Genomic DNA, 23,447 nt, shown 5'->3' on the forward strand with positions numbered 1-23,447 from the left:
CATCAGCAAGTCCATGGGACCCTATGCAGTGCTGTTGTCAGCGAGCTTCCCTCCGTGTCCTGTCCTCCCTCTGCAACATCCCCTGGAGGGCAAAGGCCTAAGACACTGGGCAGGCCATGGGACAGGCTCTCCCAGGAGGCTGCAGCAGGAAGTGCAAGAATGAGCTGGCATGCACTCCACATGCCAGGCTGAGAAAGGCCTGGACAAAGAGATGAATGGAGTGAGGCCACAGGCAGGATATAGCATGGAGTGTGAAAGAGCTGGGGATGCCAAAAGTCAGGGAGTGCGACCTCCACCCCCAGCTTGGGTGCCCTCACCCAGTCTTTTCTGAAGGCATTTGGCCTAATGTCTAGGTTTGGACCCAGGCCAATACTCAGGCAGCCAAGTGCTAGAATGATCAAATGTGTTATGAAGCAGTCTCCTGTGGCCAGGTCTCATGACTGAGGACATCCTGATTCCCAGTCTCAGCATCTGGCAAGAGGACGATCAGCAGACAGGTTGCTTTCCTCCTGGAAGGGGCCCTTCAGAGGCCTGCCAGAGCAATGGCAGAGCAGCTGGGTCATGTGAGAGACCCCCAGTCTGCTACTCAGCACACAGCTCCCAGGAGCCCCAGTGGAGCAGAGCACCTTGACCTGCATGTGATGCTCCAGTCCTAGGGACTCCCATGTGGAGGCTAATGAGGCAGAAGGAAGGAGGTGCACCACGTGGAAAAAAGAGCTGGAGGAGATTTGGATTACAGAGGGAAAAATGTAATATGGAAAAAGAATGCCTGGGAGCGGGGGGGTAGTATTTGTAAATGTGCTTTACAGGTAAATGAGTTCTACATGAAAGTCTGGAATTTCACCTTCCCCCAGCCCACCCCCAACATCCCAGAATCTAGACTTCTTGGCGTCAGTGCTGGAGGGCCCGGGAAGGCAGCTATCTGAGGGTCTGACACAGGCCAACTCTCTCCAGAGGCAGTGGAGAGTTCAAGCCCCAAGGGGGTAAAGGGAGCCATGGCTGCCTGTCACTCTTGAGGAGCCAGGATTCCTTCTGGCTGTCCTGTGCCCACTTTCTAGTTTTCCACAGGCTGGATACAAGTGACTGCTTGGGGTGACTGGTCCATTTCAGAGGTAGCTTGGCCTCAGGGACCAGCAAGGGCTTCTTGGCAGGGCCCTCTGAGATATTTTGTGGAGGCTGAGGGTCTGGGCAGGGTTAAAACGATGGGGATAGCAGGGCCCATGAACCCTTACCCCAAACAGAGCCCCTTGCCAGAGCCATCTATATGAATTATTCCCACTGTTTCCAGGGCCTCCACCTCTCATGCTGTAGCATGAGAAGAGGCCCAGAGGAACCCTGGGAGCTCTCCTTCAAGGCCTGGGCTGGCTTGGTTCCTCACCCCCTGGACCTAAAAACCAAGGTGGTCTTAAACTCATCCCAGTAGGGCAGAGATGCTATCCCCATCAGCACACAGACAGCCAAAGGGGTTGAAAGGGATTCAGGGGTCATAGATCCCACCCCCCACCTTAACCAACTCCCTCCTCAAGAATACCCCTGTACCCTCAATGTTGCCACCTATTCAGCCTTTGCCAAAGCAGGCCTGGTGACACACAAGTCCCCGCTCCCCCACTTGCCCCTGACTAACACTGGCCAAAGAATTCCTTTTGTCCTAGTTACAGGTGATTGTGAGTAAAGCTCAAGAGGAAAAGAGGAATGAGCCCCCTCTCCCCACCCAACAATACCTCCCACCCCAGCTGAGTTTGGACAGGCCTCCTCCCAGCTACTTTCTCCCCTTCTTGTCCACCCAGGACCCAGAGTGTCCTGAGCTCCACCCTTACCTATTATCACTGTCCCCATTTTTTTTTTATAAGAATATGGAGACTCAGAGAGGAGAAAGAATTTGCCTAAGGCCACACTTTCATTTATTCAACAAGCATTTATGGAGACCTGACAGCCAGGCTGGGTACTGGGCAGACAGACAGACAGACAGGAGCCTATAGCAGCCCTTCTAGGGCACTGCCAGAGTGCTGCATTTCCCAAGGAAGTGCCCTTGGCTCAGGCCGTCCCAAAAGAATGAAAGAATAAGTGGGAGCTCACCGGGCAGAAGTGGTGAGACAAATCCTGGGTTTTTGTTTTGTTTTGTTTTGTTTTGTTTTGTTTTGTTTTTAGTCTAAACCAGGCACTGCCTGATGTAAGCATTTTCACTCATTCTTATGATTGGAACCCTTGCCACATCAAGCTCTCTGGAAAACTGACCTAGTCATCAGAAAATGGTGTGCTGAGTCAATTATCACAGGAACCAGACTACAGCGTAAAGGTCAGGACCACCAGCAACAGCCTGCAGCAGCATGAGGCCTGCCCACCACTGGTCCCAGAGGCCAGGTCTCCTCCCTGACCCAGGGCATGGCCACATAGCTCCACAGCTACCTCCACCGCTACCACCAGTGGCTCCAGTTCTTGGTTTCCTCTTGCAGTTGGAAATGAGCACACTCCCCACAGGAAAAACCTAGACAGTGGTTCTGAAAGTGGCCTCTAGTTCCCTCTAGAATACAAAACCCCTGGGACATGTGCTTAAGCTGTAAGTTCCTGACTCCCCACATTAGAGTTTGACAATGACATCCATAGGGCCTCTTGACCTTTCATTTTTCAGCCCCTTCTCCACCCATACCTGTCCGTCCTGCTTTCCTTCTCCTACCCTTCTCAGTTCTCATTCACTGCTGTGCCCCAGTGCCCAACACAGGCAAGTAATCAGAAAACACTCACCAAACACGTACATTATCTGTGAGACAAAGTAACCTGGCTCCATTCTTAATCCTCAAGTGAGTCTTGAGCGGGTACCTCTCTGTGCCTCAGTTTCCCTTTTGGAAAAAAGAACTGATGCGAGCCCTGTCCACTCCCTGACCCCTCCATGGCCACTCCTCAACGAACATTACTGTCACACAAGTCCTCCCATGTCAACTTCTCCCTTCCTAACGAAAATTATCAGAAAAGTTAACAGCATGGAATCCAGATGAGACTTTGAGGGAGTTCTTTGTATCATTCTCACAACTTTGCTGTGTGTTTTAAATAAATCCAAGATAAACAGTTAAAAATGAAAACAGTAGACATTATTAAAAAAAAAAGGAAGCAAATCAGATTTTAGTAGGCATCCAGAAGTGAATTTAAGAATTAAATGTTCTGTGGCAAATATTTAACTGTGGGTAGACACCATATGCCTCACTGGTACAGACTGGTAGTGATTTTTAAATCATTTTTCTTTAGATGTGGAACCCACATTCCTCCCAAGCTGGGCCCACCCTCAGCCCTGGCCATCACAGCCACTGGAGGAGGACACTGTGCAGCAGGTGTTCCTGGCTTCAGCCTCCCTTCTGTACAGGTGACAAAACCGAGGCCTCTGGAGGTTGTGTGGTCTGCTCGGGTTTGCACAACTAGATGGTGACTGAGTTGGGGTTTGAACCCAATCTGACCTCTGAGCTGCTCTCTTACCACTAGGCTGTAAAGACACCTCCCTGGTACATCACACACTCTACTACTGTTCATCTCTCTGCTCCACTTCATTGGTCTCCTGCCAGCTTGCTGACCCTCAGGAGCAATGATGCCAACCTCTCCTGAACATCACTCTCAGGCATGTGGGTCCACTAGGTGCACTGCCCCTGTCCTGGCATCAGCCAGCTCTCTGCAGACACAGTGGAAATGAATACAGAGTCCCTGATGGATCCTAATCACAGGAGCCAAAGGCCTGGGGCACCATGTGGGTTGCTGCTCACAGCTCTGAAGCCATGGAAAATGGCTCTCCTCTTCTCCAGCCATGATTCTGTCCCATGCCAGGAGGGCCTGGCAGTGGGGCAGCCTCAGGACCCAGCAAGCAGAAAGAAAGCTGGTGTTATGCATGAGCTGGCACCTTATGGGCTGTGGCTTGAAGCAAGATCCAGGCCAAAGGGATCAGTCACCCGTGGAGGCTGAGTGGGAAAGGAAGAAGGCAGGCTTCCAGCTTCCAGAGTACATTGAGTCAGATTTGGGATTTTTCTTGCCATGTAACTGAGGACAGTTCAGGGACTAGCTGCTGATGCCTATCTGCCCTGCTAGATCTCAGGAGGCTACATGTGCACTAGGCAGAAACACAAAGAGCACCAGGCATGCTGAGGGAAGCTGAGGTGAAACACTAGCCACCCCTGGGGTCACTGTCTTCAGTGGCTGAAATCTGGACTCTAGTTGAGAAGGAAGTGAGGTGGACAGATTCGATGCTGGTCACTGCTCCCTACTGAGTGGCTGTCCATCTCCCCAGCTAGCCTGTCACTCCTTGGGGCAAAGCCTGCCTGTGATTTCCCTCCAGGCCCCCACTGTCCAGCTCTGGGTAGAACATATAGGGGCTTAGGAAGAACTGGCTTTGGTCTTTCAGGAACATGGGGGAGGCTAGACTCATGCAGCCCCAGTGGATATATAGGCCTTGCCCTGGCAGCTGCCAAGCTCCTTCCCTTACTTCCAAGCCCTCCTCTTCCAGGAAGCCTTCCCTGATACTCCCAGTGAGGGCTGCTCCCCTGCTCCAGGCTCCCATGGCCCCTTGAATTTATGCTACTCAAAGCTGCAGCACCCAGTATGGAAATGAGGCACCTCTGTCACTGACTTGTGATGTCCAAAGAGTGGAAATGAACAGATGTGAAGCACCTGCTGTGTGCTGCTCTGTGTACCTTCCATCAGCTTACAATGGCTGAGTATAGGGACTGCAGGCAGGCCAGGACATCTGAAGTCCAGGCCCGGAAGGCACAAGGGCTGGGGCTGATAATTGATGGAAGTGGGTAGGGCAAGTGAGGTGGGTCTTCTCCTTCCCATCCTATGGCCCAGGGGTAATGAAACAAATAGCACAGGCACCAAGACCAGCCAGAAAGCTGGCCCCTGGTCTGTACATCTATGTCCTAGCTAGTTGCTTCTAAGTGGCAACCAGGGCCTTTGAGCTGGCCTCTGGGCTGCCCCTGATTTTTCAGATGAGGCAGTGGAGACCCTGGAAAGGTAGGTACATCTCCTGCTTCCCCTTTCTCGAAGACTTGCCCAGTATTATGTGAGCTGGTGAGGAAGAAGCAGGAATGCAGAGCCTTTCCCCACTGCCTAGGCTTACCAATCAGCTCATGGGACCCTGCTTCCAGTCCCCAGCCAGGTACCATGACCAGAAATCTAAAGGGCCATGAGACCAAAGCAAGACTGGCTCTACTGCTGGATGGGGTGTGAGGGCATGTCTCTCTCAGGGTTCACAGAGTGTGATCCTGAGATGCTTTGCCATCTACAATGTCAAATCTAAGTGCAAACAGCTCAGTGAGAACACAATTCCTACCACATCTCAGATGTTCCAGAGCCCAGGCCCGCTCACACTGACCTCATCTGAACCCCCAACAGCTTTGGGTAGGAGGAGGCCTGGTGTGTTACCCCTTGGACTGATGGAGCTGCCCAAATGCACCCAAGCTGGGAAGTAGCAGAGCAGACAGAGATGCTGAGCTATTCAGTCTTCCTGAGGCCAGGTATCACTCAGCCTTTCCAAAGAGGACAAGGCTCTTGGCTCCCCTACCCCCATCCAAACAATTCAGCCACAGAGCCCGTTTGCTGCAGATCCTGTTGATAACACTCAGTGACACTTGATTCGGCGCCTTCTGTCTGGGCAGCTACCTTTCTGGTAGCCCTGCAGGAGACTGCCCTGTGCCCAGCACATGCTCATCACAAGCAATCCTCAAGCCCCCTGCTCTGGGCTCCAGGGTGAGCCAGCCTCTGGGTCTCAGTGTTCTTATCTACAAAATGGACACAGGGTGAACTAGCTGATCTGAGATGCCCTGATTCCTTTGCTTGCAGTCAACTCTTACAGCACCTTGGCCCCAGGCCATTCACTAACAATCAAATCCTTTTTCCAGAAAGGGTGAGAATAGAGGGACCAGGCCAGCCTTCTCTGCCTCTCTAGCTTACTCTCTTTGCTTACAGGGAAAACCAGAAAACCAAGTTCACTGCCTCCTTGGTGGAAGCCCAGGAGGAATGCTTGGAGCGGGTGAGGATCATGGAAGGGGGAACTGAGGCCCTGAGCTGTCCCCGCCACCTGACTGGGTATGGGCGGGGCGTCCCCCACCCCCACCCCGTTGCCTCTCCACCGGGCCGCGCCAACGGCGACTCGACAGCCCTACCTGGCACAGGTGCCCGGCTCGCGGGATGGGCAGAGGATCGGGCGGGCACGGGGCGCGGGCTCCTTCGGGTGGACAGCGCCCAACCGGGCCAGGCTAGGCCGGGCCCGGGGCGGCGGTTGTGGGACAGCGGGAGCCGGGTGCAGCGAAGAGCGTGCAGGGCAGCGAGGAGGCGCGGACTGGGCTCCACCCGCAGGAGAACAAACAGGTTTTCACCGGTGCCCAGTGCCTCGCCCCTCGCCCCTCCCCTCGGCCGGCCCCCTTCCTCTGCCCTCTCTTGGGGTAGGTAGATGCGCCTGGCACATTCCGCACATTCTCCCGCCAGTGTCCTCGGCCCTCCCGCTCCTTCCCAGCCCCGCCCCTCGGGGCTGCTGGAGAAATCAAGGCCGGGGCACCCCGTGGCGAGCACAGAGCAAGCTCCAGAAGGCTCTGCCACGGTGGAAAACTTCCAGGCAAATTCCTTTGGGCTCCCGCCTCCGGACCGGGAGGTCTCCGCCACATGAACGCCCCGGCTGCCTACTTGCGCCCCTGCCCACACCCGACGCAATCTGGCCCCGGTTCAAGGCCAATGACTTCCACAGATGCTTTGGGTTAATTCTGTTGAGAACTACTGTTCCTAGATCCATTTTACAGATGAAGATTCCAGACAGGGGCGGGGAGGGGGGGCAGGGGGCCAGAGGCTGAGATCATACAGGAAGTCCCAGAGGCTGGGAAGAAGAAGAAAGTGAGGGAGCCTGGCTCACCAGCGACACTAGAGAAATTCTCACCCTGGAAGGCCATGCTGGGAGCACCTTGTCAGCAAGCCGGGCCACCTCACAGGTGACACATCCAGACCCCTAGGACCAGTGCAGTTTGATAAGTGTCATTCATTTGTGCTTTTTGAGTACTTGTGTCATTGAATCATGCTTACTGAGTACTTGCTATGTGCAAGGCACCGGGTTGGGGACTAGGAAGGAGGGAGCTTCAAAAGAAGCCCCCAACCCTGCCTGTGGGTCCAGGGAATGCCTCTTATGTGAGGAACTTAACTGCCGTCGAACAGCCGGCATAGGGTTGGCTAAAAGTTGGCCTATCAGATGACAGGATCAAAAGGATGGACCAACAGTTCCTCCTTCATCGAGCTCTGTCAAGTCTATGTCCCAAATGGCCTTCCAATCCATAGACTTCTGTCCATGCCCACTGCCACCACCCTAGTGCAGGCCTGGGCTATAGGACCAGCCTCCTTGCTGGTTTCCCTGCCTCTGATTTTGCCTTCCTTCCCATCCTGTCTCCACACACAAGTCAGTTTAATAGTTTACATGCGTGCAACTCTTTGATGGCTTCCCATTGCTCTCAGGATAAAAGCCAAACTTTAAGGGGCTCCAAGGATTTGTGGCACCAACCTCTCTCTGCACATCCAGCCACACTCCCCTGTTTCTGCCTTCTGAATATCACAAGTCCTATCTCCTGGGGCATTTGCTCCTGGCACTCAGACTCCCTACAATGTCCTTTGTCCCCTTGTCTTAGTAGTTCTCCAAACCTTCACTCAAGTGGCTGTAGATCCTTCTCTGACTGCATGTGCCACCCAGGCAAGTAGATTGCCTCCTTCTGTGTGCTCCCCCAGTTCCCTCTGATGACATAGTTCTAGCATAGTGGCCATCACCTCTATTGTTCTACATGGTGAGCTCCAAGAGGGCAGGGCCACATCTGAGTCATCGCTGGGACACAAAGACAAGCACAAGGGGTTGGAGGGGATTTGCAGAAAGAGGGAATTGAGGGGTGATTGAGACTCTAGGAATAATTCTCATTATTCTCTTCCTGGGCTTTGTCAAGTAGGGAGGAAGTGACCCTGTGTCTATGTGACTATGTGTGTAGGGAGTGGGGATGGGGGGATTGTATATAAAGTCACTTCAGTTCATCTGTCTCTTGCCAACCAGCATTTTTCTGCTTCCACTCTGGTGGTCATTATCTAATGCCTTCCCATCCTCTGCTTGGGTTGCTGGTGGCCATGGATTTGGCTTGGCCTCCTAGCTCCTAAATATACTCACTATATGACCTAGGGTGTATCACATCCCTTTTCCTTTCAAGAAACTTAAGATGTAGAGGGCACAGTGATGGGTTAGATATAAGGGTGAGGAAGAAGGTGGTGCTTGCCTCCCAAAGCCTCCAGTGGGAAGGGGAAAGCTTGCTCCAGAGCCTTAAGTGTGGGTGGGTCAGATACAGAGCACAAGACTGGGGTCCAAAGCCACCAATGACCAGTCAGTGAAGGCTGCCCTGGGTTGGGCTTCCCTGGGGCCTCAAGCTCTTCCCATGTCCCAGGTGATTCAGCCCTTGCCCAGGCCAGATATGCCATGACAGTGTCAGCCTAAGAGACCAGACTTTCTTCAACTCCTCCCTCCCTCCCAGGCTGCCAGGCCCTGCAGCTGATCTCACCTAAAACGGGTTTGACTCGAATGGTAACTGCTTTGCCCTACCCTGCCCTGCCTTGCCCACCTGTTCACTGTCCCAACAGAAACCCCCACTCCTACCAGGGCCACCCCCAGCCACCTCAGCCAGACTTCAAGGTCCCTGCCAACTTCATCAGCCTCTTCTTTGACTCCTTGTTCTCAGGCACCTGGGCCCAGACACACCAAGTGCTTTCATACCACTGACCCCTGCACAAGATGTCCCCTTGGTGGTGACCTTCTGCCCACTCTAAACCACAACATTGGCTCATTCACAAACTTTGCCTTGGCCTAGAACTTGGGGGACAAGATTTTAGTGACTGTTGGCTGCCCCCAGACTTGGCTCTACCCCTGCCTGGCCTGAGCTTGGCCCTGTCCCTCTCTATTCTCTGCTCAAGTCTCTAACTAAGGTGAGCTTCATGGTGGGGCCAGGCTGGGCTGTTTGGGTAGACAAAAGGCCTGGAAGGTAGAGGCAGTAGTGGGCAGGTGACAACCTCACCCCGAAGGGGAAGGGGGTCCACAGCTCATGAGTAGGCAAGAAGACAGATTCTCTGGGAGACCAGGTTGAAGTAAGCAGATGAGTAGGGGGATAAGTGGCTGTTTGGAAAGAACTGGCCAGCAGTGCTCTGAAGAGTTCCCAGGTTAGGGAGGGAGATAATGGGTGGGGTTCTGAAAGCTGTCAGGCCTCAAAGCCAACCCAGACAAGAGTGTCCTCATATTGAAGACCACTGGAGACAAAGCACTGACCCAAACTCTGCCATTGTACAAATGGGGAAATGGGCCCAGACAGGTATGGCATCTAGCTGAGGCCATACAACCAGTCTGAGAGAGAGCTAGGACAAAAACCAGGTCTCCAGTTACTCTGGATGGAGCCCCTGCCCAGCTAGGGTGCTCAGGTTCACATGTCTGGAGGGCTGGGCTCCTGTCTGCACCCTAATCCACTTCTTCCCTCCCTCCTTCCAGGGCTCACCCTGCTGCCTTATCCTCCCAAGCTCTTCAACCAGTTTTCACTTGCTGGGTGACTCTGCTGACTCCAAGCAGGGTGGGTCCACTCAGGGCAGGGGTCCCCAGGCATGGTTGCACCCCCAGTGGCCCCTATGGAGCTCTGAACTTGCAGGGCAAGACCTCTGAGACTGTAACCAGCTCTCCAGGTTGCTGGGAGCTGGTCCAATCTGTCAGCACATGGGATGAGACCCTACCTGCCCAGTCTTGCCTTTGGGGGGCCCCCACCCTGCCCTGAGCCTGTACTCCAAGCTAAGGGACTGGTCCATTTACCTGGCACAAATATATACTCTCACTCACCAAGTGCCCCCTTTGGGCCTCCTGTTCTCCACCACACTGCCACACCCTCCACCCACTTAGAGACCAGTCAGACCCAGTCCTGGCTTGGAGCAGTTCCCAGTCTGATGGGAATGGCAGACCAGTGCAGCTCCAAGGGGCGGAATCCATGCCTTGGGATTTCTTGCTCTGTGGACAGTGGCCTCCCTGGGATCAGGGAGGTCAGGTCATGCAGGCGGGCCTCCCCAGGTCATGTTGACATCTCCCATCCCTGCAGCCTGGACTCTCCACTGCTTTTTGAATCTACCATTTTGAATAACTTCACGAAACACTCTGCCATTGGTTCTGGCCTGTGTGACCTGATGCCCCAAAATGCAGACTGTCTCTTGTCTCTGGCTCTGAAGCAGCCCCAGGCCAGGCCTCCAGAGCACGAGTGCACAAGCTGAGCCAAGGCCTTGCTGGCAGATAAATCCCCGCATGCCCTGAAGAATGGATTTTTGCTGCTTTAAGAATCATCCACAGATCGGAAAAAGAATGTTCTAATTGGAAAACCTCCCCGCCATGGTTTTCCGGAGTTTTAGTACAGTTGGCCGGCAAGGAGGCTCCTGGGATGAGGAGGAAGGGAAGTCATGAGGAGGAGACAGTGGGCTCCCTGCCCAGCGCCCCCTCATCCCTGAGCTCAGCCACTCTGGGCAAAGGGCCGCGCTGAGGGTCTCAGTGACGGGGGAATCTGGAAACTGTCTGGCCGTGCTGGGAGTCCCTCCCCCAAGTTACTCCCAAGCCCTGCTCCCTGGATGCCCTGTGTGGTGGGGGGTGGGGGGGGTGAGGGAGGGGTGGGGGGGTGGGGTGGTGACAGAAGTAGCTCAGACTCCCAGAACCCTCTTGAAAGATTGATTCCCACTGTGCACTGTGAGGACTGGCCCAGAACTGACAAGGTGTGGAAGCTACCACCTGCTCAAAAAACAGGAAGGCCAGAGTGTTGGGGTGTGTGTAACTGCCTCTGACCTGACTAGCACCCTGAGGTGGAAGACCTGGCAGGGGAATACAGGCTGCAAGAGAAAACTGACTTCGTAATAGTTAGATCTGTCTGGCAAGGGTGGGACCTCTCACTCAAGGACCCTGCTAAGCCTGGCCTGGCTAAACCACTGGCCAGTAGAGATGAGGCTATAGCAACCTGAGGGTCTGTCCAGCTCCAAGAGTTTCTGATTTGTTCTTTTTAGCTAAGCATTGCCCTTGCACTTGGGAAATGCCCACCTGGGAAGGGGAAATGCAGTGGATCCCCGAGACTCTTTTACACTGGAGAACCAGGTTACTGTGACTCACTTCTTGTAGGATGTATGCTTCTCTATTAGTCTCTGGAAACTTTCCTGGGTGCTTAGCTGCCTTAAGCTCCTCAAGGGAAACAGCCTTTGAGAGATTGGAGGGAACAGTTCAGAGGCTGCCTCTTCATCCATCTGAGCGGGACCAAGGAGCTGTTGGCCAAAGTCCCCTTTGGCAGAAACTCACATCTTGTGAGCATGGAGGGAAGGGTCTAGCTCTCATCACAAGGGATCAGAAAAGCCAGGATGTGGGGCACACCTGTTCCCTGTCCATTCCACTTGGCCCCAGTAACCTATACCTGTACCTTGACCAATTGCTTTTAGGCTCACTGGCAATGTGTCCTGCACCCTTCCCTTCCTCCCCAGGCTGCCCAGCTGTGATGTTGAGGACTGCAGCTCCCTAACCAGCACATTTCTGTAGAGCTCTACTAGCCAGTACAGTTGCCACTGGCTGCATGTGGCTATTTAAATTTAATTAATTGCAGTTAGATAAAATTGAAAATTCAGTTCCTCAGTCACAATAGCCAGATTTCAAGTGCTCAATAGCCCCATGTGGGTAGCAGATCCTGTATAGATAATGTTTCCATCATGGCAGAAAGTTCTATTAGTGTCACTCTATCTGCTCCAATTCTCCTTAGAGGGAATCTCTCCATTTCCTCCTTAACTGACAAGTCCTCCTGCAGCTCCACTCTGTAAGCCTCTTCCTTCTACCATACCCCATCTATCTCTGGATAGACTAGTTTGCCCTTGGTTGAAAACCTTTCCTCTTCAGCAGCTCAGGCCAACTGCTTAATACACCATCCAACATTCAGGCAAGTCTTTGTATCTGGCTCATCCTGCTTTTCCACCCAGATCATATGGATGTGAGAAAGTGACTGGGAGGTGGAATAATAAGTGTGTGACTTCAGCATCCATGCCTGTAGACTATTTGCCACCACCTTCAGGCCTCCCAGGTCTTTGACCCTGACATCTCTGAAGATCCTGTCAATTCCACTGCAACCTCCTCTTCCAACAGGCAGTCTGCATCCTGTCACCTCTGGAATCTCACTGCAGCCCTTCCACGTTCTGACCCCTACCTCCTCTTTTTCTAGCAGGCTTGTTCATTGACCTTCTATGAAAGATAGCAACAACTATTTTTCCAGGTCATGGGGACTTCCCATGCATTTGCTCCTCTACTTTCCTCCCATCCATTAACCCTTTTCTCTGTTCACTTCTCGCCCTATACAGCTTAGAGACAATGGCCCATCACTTCAACAACTCTCTTGTCAACATCTGAATCTCCTTTATTGCACTGTCTGTCACCTCCACCTGACATGGCATCAAATCTGGACAAATCCAAACATCTGCTTTCTTCATGCCTGCCCCAAGGCAGTGATAGTACTGGCACAGGTCACAGAACTATGCAAAATAGTATCAATATAAATTTCTGGATCCTACCCCTTCTCACATTCACAAGAACTCCCTTCTTAGTAATTATCCCTTTCTATTTTGCATCATTTGGAGCATTCCCATCAACATTAACAAAATAAAAGAAGAATTTCACTTAACCCACTCCCACCTCCAGTTAGTGTCCCATTTCTCTGCTGCTCTACTGAGCAAAACTCTATGAAAGAGGTATCTAGACTCACTATCTCTACTTCTTCCCCCATTCTTCATAAACCCATTTCCGTTAGGATTTCAACCCTAACACTCACTAAAGTGTTGTCAAGGTTACAAATGATCTCCATGTTGCCAAGCCCAGTGGTCACATCTCTGCCCTTACTTATTAACCTCTTAACCATAGTTGATCACTCCTTAATTATAGAAAAACATGCTTCTCTTGGTCTCTATGACACTCTACTTATCTGGAGGTGTTGAAAGTTAGGAGCACAGCCTCTGGAACTGGACTGTCTGGGTGAAAATCCTGGCTGTGCCAATAAATAGCAGTGTGACCTTGGGCAAGTTACTTGTCCTCTCTGGGTTTCCACTTCTCACCTGTACAACAGAGGTAAGAATACCAGCATCTGCCTCATTGTAAAGGTTATATGGACAGTACTAAGAATAGAGCTTGTTACATAGAGAGATGCTCAATGAAATCACCATATGGCTGTTGATGGGCTTTAGGACATGCTACCCCAAAACATGGTACCATGGTATATTCAATATTTTAAGATGAAGGAGTTTGACAAAACAGCATAAGCAGGAAGGTTTCTGACCTTCCCTCTGCTCCGCCCCCCCCCAAAGCAGATCATAAGACCCTCATGTAAGAGGTGCTCTACCTATACCCTTAGGAAAAGAACATCCAAGGGGGAGGGGAATGCCAAGAAGTAGCTGAACAAACAGGCTTTGCTAAGTTCCCCCCAGTTTATTACACTTAGCTCAAACTCTTTACCCTGTCATATCTTTTCACAACTCTCCACTCTTCACCAAACCTAGCATGAAAACACTCAGGTTTAACCATTTTTTCAGGTCTTCATTTCCTTAGAGGGCTCCCATATCACATAAAACTTATATTAAATAAATGTGTATGCTTCTCTCTTGTTAATCTGTCTCTGTCAGTCTAGTTTTAAGACCCAACCAAAGACCCTAAGAGGATTCAGGAAATCTTTGTCCTCCCTTTCAATGTATAAAGGTCCACTCAAGCTAAACATGTCCAAACAAAACTCCATCACTCCATCCCATCCAAATCTCTCTTCTCTAGGTCTCCCTAATCTCCATCAGTGGCACCTCCCAGATGTGCAAGTCAAAGGCTAACTTGATTTTTCTTTCTTCCCTCATCTCCACATCTAACCAATCAATAAGTCCTGATTGCTGCTCTACTTTCTAAATATACCCAGATCCCGAGCACTTCTAACCACTTCTACTGCCACGACCAGGCTAGTCCTAGCCAGTGTCTTCATTCACCTCATCAACATCTCCTAGCTTCCAGTCTTGCCCTGCTGCATGTACTGACCACAAGTCAGCCAGAGCCATGATCCTCTATGCTCTCGGTCTGAGTGATAAGGTAACTCCATTCACCCAGGTGTCCAAACTGGAAACTGGGGTGCCATTTGATACTACTCTTTCCCTCTCCCACTCCAAGACCCAGTTAAGTGTCTCTTCCTGGGCTGCCCTTCTGCCCCAGCACTCACTACTCTGCAAAGTCACTGTCTCCTGTCTCACTCCTTCCTTCTGCCTGGATACAGTAAGAAACACATCTCATGCTTGCCCACTCACCCAAGCACTTGGTACAGTGCCTGAGTGGGTACACAAAAAATATTTGCCAAATAAATGAAGGAAAGGATAAAGGTTCATTTCAAATGCAGTGTGTATGATCAAGGTGGCATTTCATATCAGCGGATTAAAGGTGTATCATTCAATAGATGATATTGGAACAACTGGCCATTTGGAAAAACAAGCTGGATTTCCTACCTCACACTCTGAAATAAACTCCAGATGGCTCAGAAATTTAATGTAAAAAAATTGAAACCATAAAAGTACTAGAAGGAATCCTGGGGTGTGGACGGTCTTTCTAAGTATGTCATGAAAACCAGAAATCATAAAATAAAAGACAGAGAAATTGAAAACTTCTGCATGGCAAAACCCACTGTAACTGTTATTAGACAAATGACAAACGAGGAAGAGTTATTTGCTATTTGTACCACATATGACAGGGAAAGTCTTAATCATCCTAAAATAAAAAAGGGCTCCTTTCAAAGCAAGCAAATAGGAAAATAGGCAGCAAAGAAGGGAACAAACAATTCACAAAAGAAGTTCATTAACATATGAAGGAAATGTAAATGTAGTCAGAAATTCCTATCCCTCTCTCAGATATGGAAAAGTGAAAATGGGTATCCTAGGGGTGAGAGTATTAATTGTTGTAACATTTCTGGAAGGGTCATCTAGAAATATATAACAATATGAAAGAGGAAGACTCCCTTAGACCCAGCAATACCAACATTTAAAAATTCCCTTTATTTTATATATATATATATATATATATATATATATATATATATATATACACACACACACACACACACACACACACACACACACGTAATGGTATATATGTAAATTATATAAAATGTGATGCAGGTAAACATGTACCCACTAGCCAGCATCATTGTCTAAGCCTTTTGTCCTGAGTCCTGGTACTCAGGATGACCTGTCCTGGCTTGGGATGAACGACCAATGTCTCTGCTTGTGCTCTTGATCCCATCTCCTGCCACTTACTCAGGAACATCCCACTAACATTTTGCCCTTTCTCTTGGGTCATCAATTATTTCCTCTTGGTTGGATCATTCTGATCAACATGCAAATGTGTTATAATTTTTCCCACCATAAAAAAGTTTTTTCTTTTGTTTAATGTTTATTTTTGAGAGAGAGACAGAGAGTGCAAGCGGGGAAGGGGCAGACAGAGAGGGAGACAGAGGATCCAAAGTGGGCCTCAGGCCTCGGCACCGACAGCAAAGAGCCCAATGTGGGCCTTGAACTTGGAAACCACAAAATCATGACCTAAATCAAAGTTGGACGCTTAAGCAACTGAGCCACCCAGGCGCCCCAAAAAGTTTTTTCTTGATCACATCTTTCTCTTTAGCTGTTCTCCATTTATTGCCCTTCTCCCCTTCTCAGTAACAATCCTGGAAAGAACCCTCCACACTCCCTGTGACTGATTCTGTTCTATCTCATTCCACAGAGATGGCTCTTATCAAAGCTACCACTGCTTTCCATGTTGCTAAATCAAACGGTCAGTTTCTAGTTCTCATTTTACCAGATATGTCAGCAGCTTTTGACATAGGAAACATTCCTTCTGGAAACACTTTTCTCCTGGCTTCCAGGACACCTTACTCTCCTGGCTTCCCTTAGACCTTATCAGCTCCTTTTAAGTTTCCTTTGACCTCTTCTCTTCACTCCTACCCTGTCTAACTTAACTTTGGAATAACCCAGAACTCTCATGTCTTTAAATACCATATGAAGGCTGATGAATCCCATATTTTCATCTCCAACTCAGGCCTTTCCCCTGAATTCCAGATTCCTGTATCACAAGACCTATTCAATATCTCCACTTGTATATCTATTAGGCATTGTATTTGGTGTCCAAACCAAACTCCTTATCAGCCTTTTCTTCCAGACTCATTCTTCCCATAGCTGTCCCTACAAAGTTGGTGGTCACACTATCCTTCCAGTGGCTTGGGCTGAAAACCTTGGTGTGATCTTTGACTCTTCACTTTCTCTCACTCCTTACATCTAATCCATTAGGAAATCCTTCAGCCCCACCTTTCCAATAGATGCAGAAATCTGACCACTTCTCCCCATCTCTACCATTTGGTGAGTTGATAGTTGTTTTGTTGTTAGGAACAACATGGCTCTGAAAATTCCCTTATACATCTAATCACACAGGCAAGAGATTCCGCAGATGAGCAGTTCTCAAACTTTGGTGAATATCAGAATCCTCTGGAGGGCTTGTTAAAACCCAGAGTGCTGGACCTCATCCCCAGAGTTCTTGATTTGGTTTGGAATCCATCCGAATTTCTAAGAAGATGCCAGGTGATGCTGATGTTACTAGTGCAGAAATTACACTCGGAGATCCATAGCTCTAGGGTGTATTATACCCAGGAGTGGAAATGCTGGGTCATAGGATTCATGCGTGTTCTATCTGACAACAGAACACTGATTCCTATTCCTTTCAGTACTGCTTGAGAGTTCCCAGTGATCCACATCCCTGCCAACCCTTGATGTTGTCAGACCTGTTGTATTACCAACATAGTACATACAAAATGTTAGCTCATTGTGGTTTTGAGTTGTATTTATCTTCAGGTGGCAAATACATGGGATATGGGGTGGGGGACATAAGTACAAGTATACTCATTGTAACATTGTTTATGACATTTAAAAACTGGTAACAATCTAGGTTTCCATCAATAGGTACTTTCAAAATTTACCACAGGATACTATGTGAGTGATGAGGATGATGATTATAGGTCTCTAGTTATGGATATGGAAAATGCCTATAATATATTGTTAAACAAGAGGGGAAAAGAAGTTTACCTAAGATACATGACAGCATGTAGAGTGTGATTTCATTTCTGTAAAATTGTTCAAAGGAATTGAGAAACACCTTGGATAATGTTAATACTTGTTATCTTTAGATGTATTCGGGGTTACTTTACTTTCTTTTTTAAAATTTTCTGTAATGTCAATTCTTTTTAAGTGTGCATATCTCCTTTTTCTTTAAAAGAGTGATTTTGAAAAAAATACATTCTGATATTTATGTTTGTATATAATAGAAAGTATCTGGAAGGTTTCCCATGAAACTGGTCAGAATGGCTGCTTCTAGGCAATGGGTTTGTGTGGGCTGAGTGGGAAGGTACTTTGAGTTTTCTCTTTATTCCATTCTGTACTCTTTGATTTTTATGACAGTGTATTACTTTCATAATAAAAAAAAAAACACTAATAAAAACAAAAAAGAAAAGAGAGTTTATTCTTAACACCCAAGCCAGCCCTGCCAGCCCCTGTTGTTGCCAGGCCAGCCCGGCCCACCTAGCTATGCTGAGGCTCCAGAGACTTCACAAGGAACCCACTTAAGTTGTGCCAGACCTCCTCTGGCCAGGGAGCTTTCAAGCTTTGGAGCCAAGGCCAGTCATTGGGTTGCCCAAGAAAGAGTTCCTCCTGCTTCTGGGTGGTGCCTTGAGCCAAAAGCAATGTGTCACCCCCATAAAGCCTGTGCCTGTGGGCTCCCACACCCTCTGTGGTGGAAGGAGAGGCCAGCCCCCCAGAGGGCACAGAGAGAAACATTAACACAGCCAAGGAGCTGACTGTCAGAGGCGGGCAAGCTCCAATAATGAAAATCAGTGTCTCTAACAAAGCACTTTTAAGTCTATAAAGATCAGAGGTTGGAAGAAATAAATTCTACAAAATCAGAAGTTTGTAGAGATGGTGAATGTGAAGTCATCTATGACACACTTGGATGCTAGAATCAGAAATCTCCCCCAACTGAGAAAGAATTAATTTGATCTAAAACAAAGACTTCACACAGCATGAACTGGATGTACAATGGGACTGCGTACAGTTGTAGTTTCTCGAAAGCCACCAGAAGGAGAGATGCTTCCTCTTCACAGCAGCCCCTCTGAGCTCTGAGTGACTACCACATCAACACATGTAGCTCAGTCTCTTCGTGGAGTGTATCATGTGGTCATCATTCATTTTCCTTTGTCTCCCCCACAGCTCACAAGCTCCAGAAGACAGAAACTGGTCCTCATTCCTCTCCTGCCTCTTCCTAACAGGCATGAGGCTTAGCACACACTAAGTACTCAGCAAGTGTTGGGACAATGGAATGGGATCATCTCAATATAGAAAGAAAACAAAGATGCTATTTTGCAAATGCCCATGTTTCAAAACTGAAAGTAGACAGTCATAGCTGGATACCTCCTGGCATTACTGCCCAATCTGCTAGGGCCCAGTATGCCCATCAAGCCAGTAACACACAGAGCTTGGCTCACACTGTTGAGTTCTAAACCAAGACAGCCTCCTTGGACAAGTGGGTCCCTCTCTAGGAACTGGCTTGGAAGAGGTGACAGTCTTTTGAATGTATACTTTCTCTTTAATAAAACTGCCATAAAAGCGGTGCTTGGGTGGCTTAGTTGGTAAAGTGTCTGACTTTGGCTCAGGTCACAATCTTGTTCACAAGTAGGAGCCCAGTAAATACTCGGTGTGTTTTTAAAACAGGTTAAATTCTGCTTTTTAAAGGTTTTTTTAAAAAAATTCATGTATATTTGCTCTAAAATATCACAATTGTATAGGATTGTATGAAGTCATTCCAGAAGGTGCTCCCTGAGCTCCATTCCTTGCTTCTCTCCCTGTGATACAGACAGAGGGAAATGACATCCAGAGGCAGGCTTCAGGTGGTCACACATGTTCTGAGTGTCTGCCTTGAGCCAGGCCTTGGTCCCAGGTAGCTCTGTCTGGTAGGGGATACAAAAGTGCCTAAGAGGCTTAAAAAGTCACTGAGTTCTGAGGCAAGACCAGCCACTGGAATGTGGTGGGAGTCAGTGGGTAGAGATAGAATGATATTGGGGGAAAAATGGAAAGAGTTGGTGGTGGAAAGAATAGCCTGGAGGGGAGCCTGAATATGGCAGAGACCATACCCATTTAGAGCTTCAGGCCTCAAGGAAGGAGGAGGCAGAGGTGGAAAGTGAAAGTCATGTCTTCTTGGGGTAGCTGAGAGCTCTTTCAGGTCACAGGTCTCAGCCCCTGGCTATGCCCACAGGGGATACGGGCTGCTCTGTCAATGCTTGCAAAAAAGGAGAAGGATGGAGGGAGAGTGGGAAGGAAGGAGAGAATGTCCTGTGAGTGAAATGCCACCATCAATCAAGTTTCTTTACAGCTCATTCCATATGCGTAAAAGCTCGATTCACAGAAGTTTTTTCGAGATGAATAAATCTTTATTCATTTATTATATTTCTCCAGGGAAAAAAGCAGGGTAGAGAGAGAAGGTCAGCATGTGCTTCAAGATAATAGAAGGAAGAAAAAAATAATGGAAAAGATAAGAATATAAAATGCCAACCCTAAATGGGGGTGGGGGAAGGAGTGGGCTTCCTGCTCCATGAGCTTGGGAAGAAGAGGAAGGGATCAGGAAACTGGCACAGGCAGGGCCCCACCCTATGAAGTCAGGACTCCACATAAAGCTAAGTAAATGTGGATTCACATTTGTCTGTCTTCTATTAGCTCATTTGTGGCCACTTTGATGCAAGTTTCTTGCACCAGCAGAAACATTCCTATATGGCGGGGATATACTTTCATCTCCCCTTTCCCTGGCCACCATTCCCAGGTTCCACAGGCAGTACCCCACTAGACCTCATGTCCCTTGGTCTGGAGGGGTTAAACTGGCCAGTGCACAAATAGGACAGGGGTTTGGTGTTCATTAGAACAAGGAATGAGCTTAACCTGGAGGGAGTTTGGGCTAGGAATGAGAAAGAAAGAGGGTGCCTACTTGCTTCAGTTACTTGGACAAATCTTTTACTCAGGAATTAGATTTATTCATGTGAAATAATTGAGGAAGGGGATTGAGTAGGAATTTAGTCTTCAGGACTGCCATTCTGAGGGGCAGGTAATGAAACTGGTTTGGGAGAGAATGAGACTGAAGAGCTCATGTGACATCCAAGTGGAGAAGATGAGCCGACAGCAGGATATTATAGGACTGGGCCTCAGAAGGACTTTCCAGAATGGAGACCAAGTGTGTTGGGGTAAAGGCAATTTTCAATGACCCCTGGAAGCCACAGAGGACATGGCATCACCTAAGCAGTATGGTAAGAGTTGAGTGCATGTAGAATGTTAAGGAAAGTCAGGGAGGAGCCCTGCCCAGCTCCACCAAAAAGAATCCCCAATGCGGAAGGAGCCTGAGAAGAAAAGGTCAGAGATCAGGCATCAGGAGTCACATTTTCCAAGACTCATCCTGTTGCAAGGAGCAGAGGAAGTGAGCATGGCATAGAGGGAACAGGATGCCCACTAGGTTTGAACTGCTTGCTCCCAAATGATTTGTTCACTCTAAGAGCCAAGGACTACTATAGCCACCAGCTAAAAATGCCCAGGATGTACAAAAGATGGCAACAGAGACCTTACCATTGTCACTAGCCACTGTTGCCACCCCTTGCCACTCCCACACCTCCCCCTACCAGGGAAGGAAGGAGAGTAGGAGCTGGTTTGTGCATGGCAGGGGATTGACAGTGGAGATTCCCAAAAAACCCTCAAGAATTCAAAACTCTCCCATGAGTTAGTGTCCGTTAATTTTCTTGAAGAGGGTGTGGTGGTGTGAGGGCCTCAAGGAGGCTGCACTAGGGGAAGGGAGAGTTAAATCAAGTCTGAGATTGACATTTTAATCTGCTCTCTATTTCAATAACCAAGCTTCTAAAACCTGCCCAAGATGCTATTAATGAATGGGCATGCCTTGCTTGACATGGCTCAACTGAAGAGAGTGATTAGAGATACCTAAATAGCTGACGGGTTTTAATGCCTTCTATGTTGGACCCTGTGCCCAGAGCTTTATAGAAATCATCTCAGTCTACCCCTACAGCAGCCTTCTGAGGGAAACACTAGGACTATCCCCATTTTACATATGAGGAGGCAAAGGCCCAAGGTCACACAGCTAACAAGTGGAGCTGGACTCCTAACCTCCACTGTTATTAGCTCAATTATTCAGTACATGTGGAACTGGGTTGGGGGCATTTGTGGGAGCTACACTAGTCTCACCAATGGCAAAGCTAATACTTATTAAAAGGTTACTATATGCCAGACATATTGCTAACAGCCTCTGTTAGTAGATGTCTTGGGAAAATTCTCTTGAGGGACTTGTCTTCCCTTTTTTTCTAACACTTCCTAAGGAGACTTTCTTTTTTTGGTCAAAATTAAATTACTAGAATTGTGCAGGCCTTAAATGGAAGAGAGGCTGATACAACTTGCTGCTTATGCCAGAGTTTAAACACCTGTACAGAATGTCACATTTGAAAGAAAGCATGTAATTGGCTTTTAGCAAGATATTTCTAGAAAGATCAGAGAATGACTTGTATTTGGGCAGCCTAACCTTGACTATCTGACTGCTTGAAAGGAGAGAGAGAGAATTACACATGGTCCAGATTAGGACACTGAAACTCAGAGCAATGAGGTCATTTGCCCAAGGCCACTCCACTCAGGAGTGGCTGAGTCTGGAGAGCAATCTGAGGCAGCCAGAGACCTTCAGAAAAATCTCTCTGCTGGGTACCACTAAATTCCCCCAGGAGACTCAGTTTGCTGGTTCTGAAAGCCCTAGAAGGGATAGTACGCACATGTGGATGCATACCTCCAGTGTGGATGGGGTGCTGAGGGACTTTATATTTGACAGATTCTACTTCCTCTGCCAGGCTGGAGGTCAAAGCTCACCTTGAGAGGAACCTTCCTGAAGGTGCAGGTCAGGAGGGGAAGAGACAACCTTTGAAACATACACATGTCCAGGCTTTACCCCTAGAGCTCCTAATTCTTTGAGATAAGGTCTGACAATTCTCATTTTTAACAAATGTCCCTGGAGATTCAGATGTACTCCAAAGATTAAGGACTGTGGCTCCTGAGTAAGGTATGCAGGGCGGGGTGGGGAGTTTCAGGAGAGTAAAGCAGGGGTGGAGCTGGAAAAATTGTGTGGCCAAGGAAACTTCCTCAACCTGGTTTGTCAGCTTTGGGTCCTAGGGCATGAAGGTATTAAGGATACCAAAGATATGAAGGTAACTGAAGGATGTTCACATTTATTTAAAATGCATTTTGGGGGGCGCCTGGGTGGCTCAGTTGGTTAAGCTTCTGGCTTCGGCTCAGGTGATGATCTCACAGTTAGTGATTTAGAGTCCCACATTGGACTCTGTGCTGACAGCTCAGAGCCTCAAGCCTGCTTCAGATTCTGTGTCTCCCTCTCTCTCTGCCCCTCCTCAGCTTGCACTCTGTCTCTCTCTCTCTCTCTCAAGAATAAATAAAACATTTAAAAAACTAAAAAAAAATTAAAATACATTTTGGGGCACCTGGGTGGCTCAGTCGGTTAAGTGGCAGACTTTTGATGTCAGCTCAGGTCTTGATCTCAGGGTCATGAGTTCAAGCCTCATGTTGGGCTCCACGCTGGGCATGAAGCCTCCTTAAAAAAATGCATTTCATTAGAAAGTTTGACTATTGGTGTGTTATTGTTCTCAAATTGAATTTTATCACTTACATTAATATGAATTGATGCTGCAAGACTTGGTTTGCAATTGAAGGATAATCTAGAAGTTTGAAATAAAATACAAATTCATAGAAAAAAATGCAACTTAGAGAAGTCCAAATAGTCTTATAACCCTTTAAAAATTGAATCAGCAATTAAAAGTCCCCTGCCCCATAATAGTCGATTTTACATGTCAACTTGACTAAGCTACCCTCCCCATTTACTCAATCAGACACTCTTCTAGGTGTTGCTGTGAAGGCATTTCATTGATGTGATTAAAGCCTTATAATCAATTGGCTTTCTTTTTTTCTTTTTTCTTTTTTTTTTTTTTTTGGTAAGGGACTTAACATTTATTTTTTTTGAAGATACATTTTAAAATAATAGATTACAGATATCAAATATGAGGCATTTTGAAAGCCTCCATCAAATTTCCATTTATTATTCATTGCTGCTTATCTTTTTTTTTCCATTTAGAAACCAACTATTTATTTTGAGAGAGAGAGTGAGCACACGAGCAGGGGAGAGGCAGAGAGAGAGAAGAGAGAGAATCCCAAGAAAGCACAGGGCTTGCAACATGGGGTTCCATCTCACAAACCATGAGATCATGACCTGAACCAAAATGAAGAGT

General features: G+C 48.3%; 1 protein-coding gene across 21 annotated transcripts in view; it reads right to left on the reverse strand.

Annotated features, from left to right (window-relative positions):
- Nucleotides 1-23,447, reverse strand: part of ZNF185 (zinc finger protein 185 with LIM domain) — a 101,056-nt gene that overhangs the window by 64,313 nt on the left and 13,296 nt on the right. For 4 of the 21 annotated variants that reach the window (XM_081793698.1, XM_081793702.1, XM_081793701.1 and 1 more), the window contains exon 1: nucleotides 6,138-6,546. The exons of 1 other annotated variant lie outside the window; for it this stretch is intronic. The gene's annotated coding sequence lies outside the window, so the exon portion shown is untranslated. Of the gene's footprint in view, nucleotides 1-6,137; nucleotides 6,554-23,447 lie in introns of those variants that run through there. 16 more of the 21 variants (XM_081793706.1, XM_081793711.1, XM_081793707.1 and 13 more) reach the window with 9 other exon arrangements.

The sequence above is a fragment of the Panthera onca genome, chromosome X, assembly GCF_046562875.1.
Source record: "Panthera onca isolate mPanOnc1 chromosome X, mPanOnc1 haplotype 2, whole genome shotgun sequence".
Classification (NCBI taxonomy): domain Eukaryota; kingdom Metazoa; phylum Chordata; class Mammalia; order Carnivora; family Felidae; genus Panthera; species Panthera onca.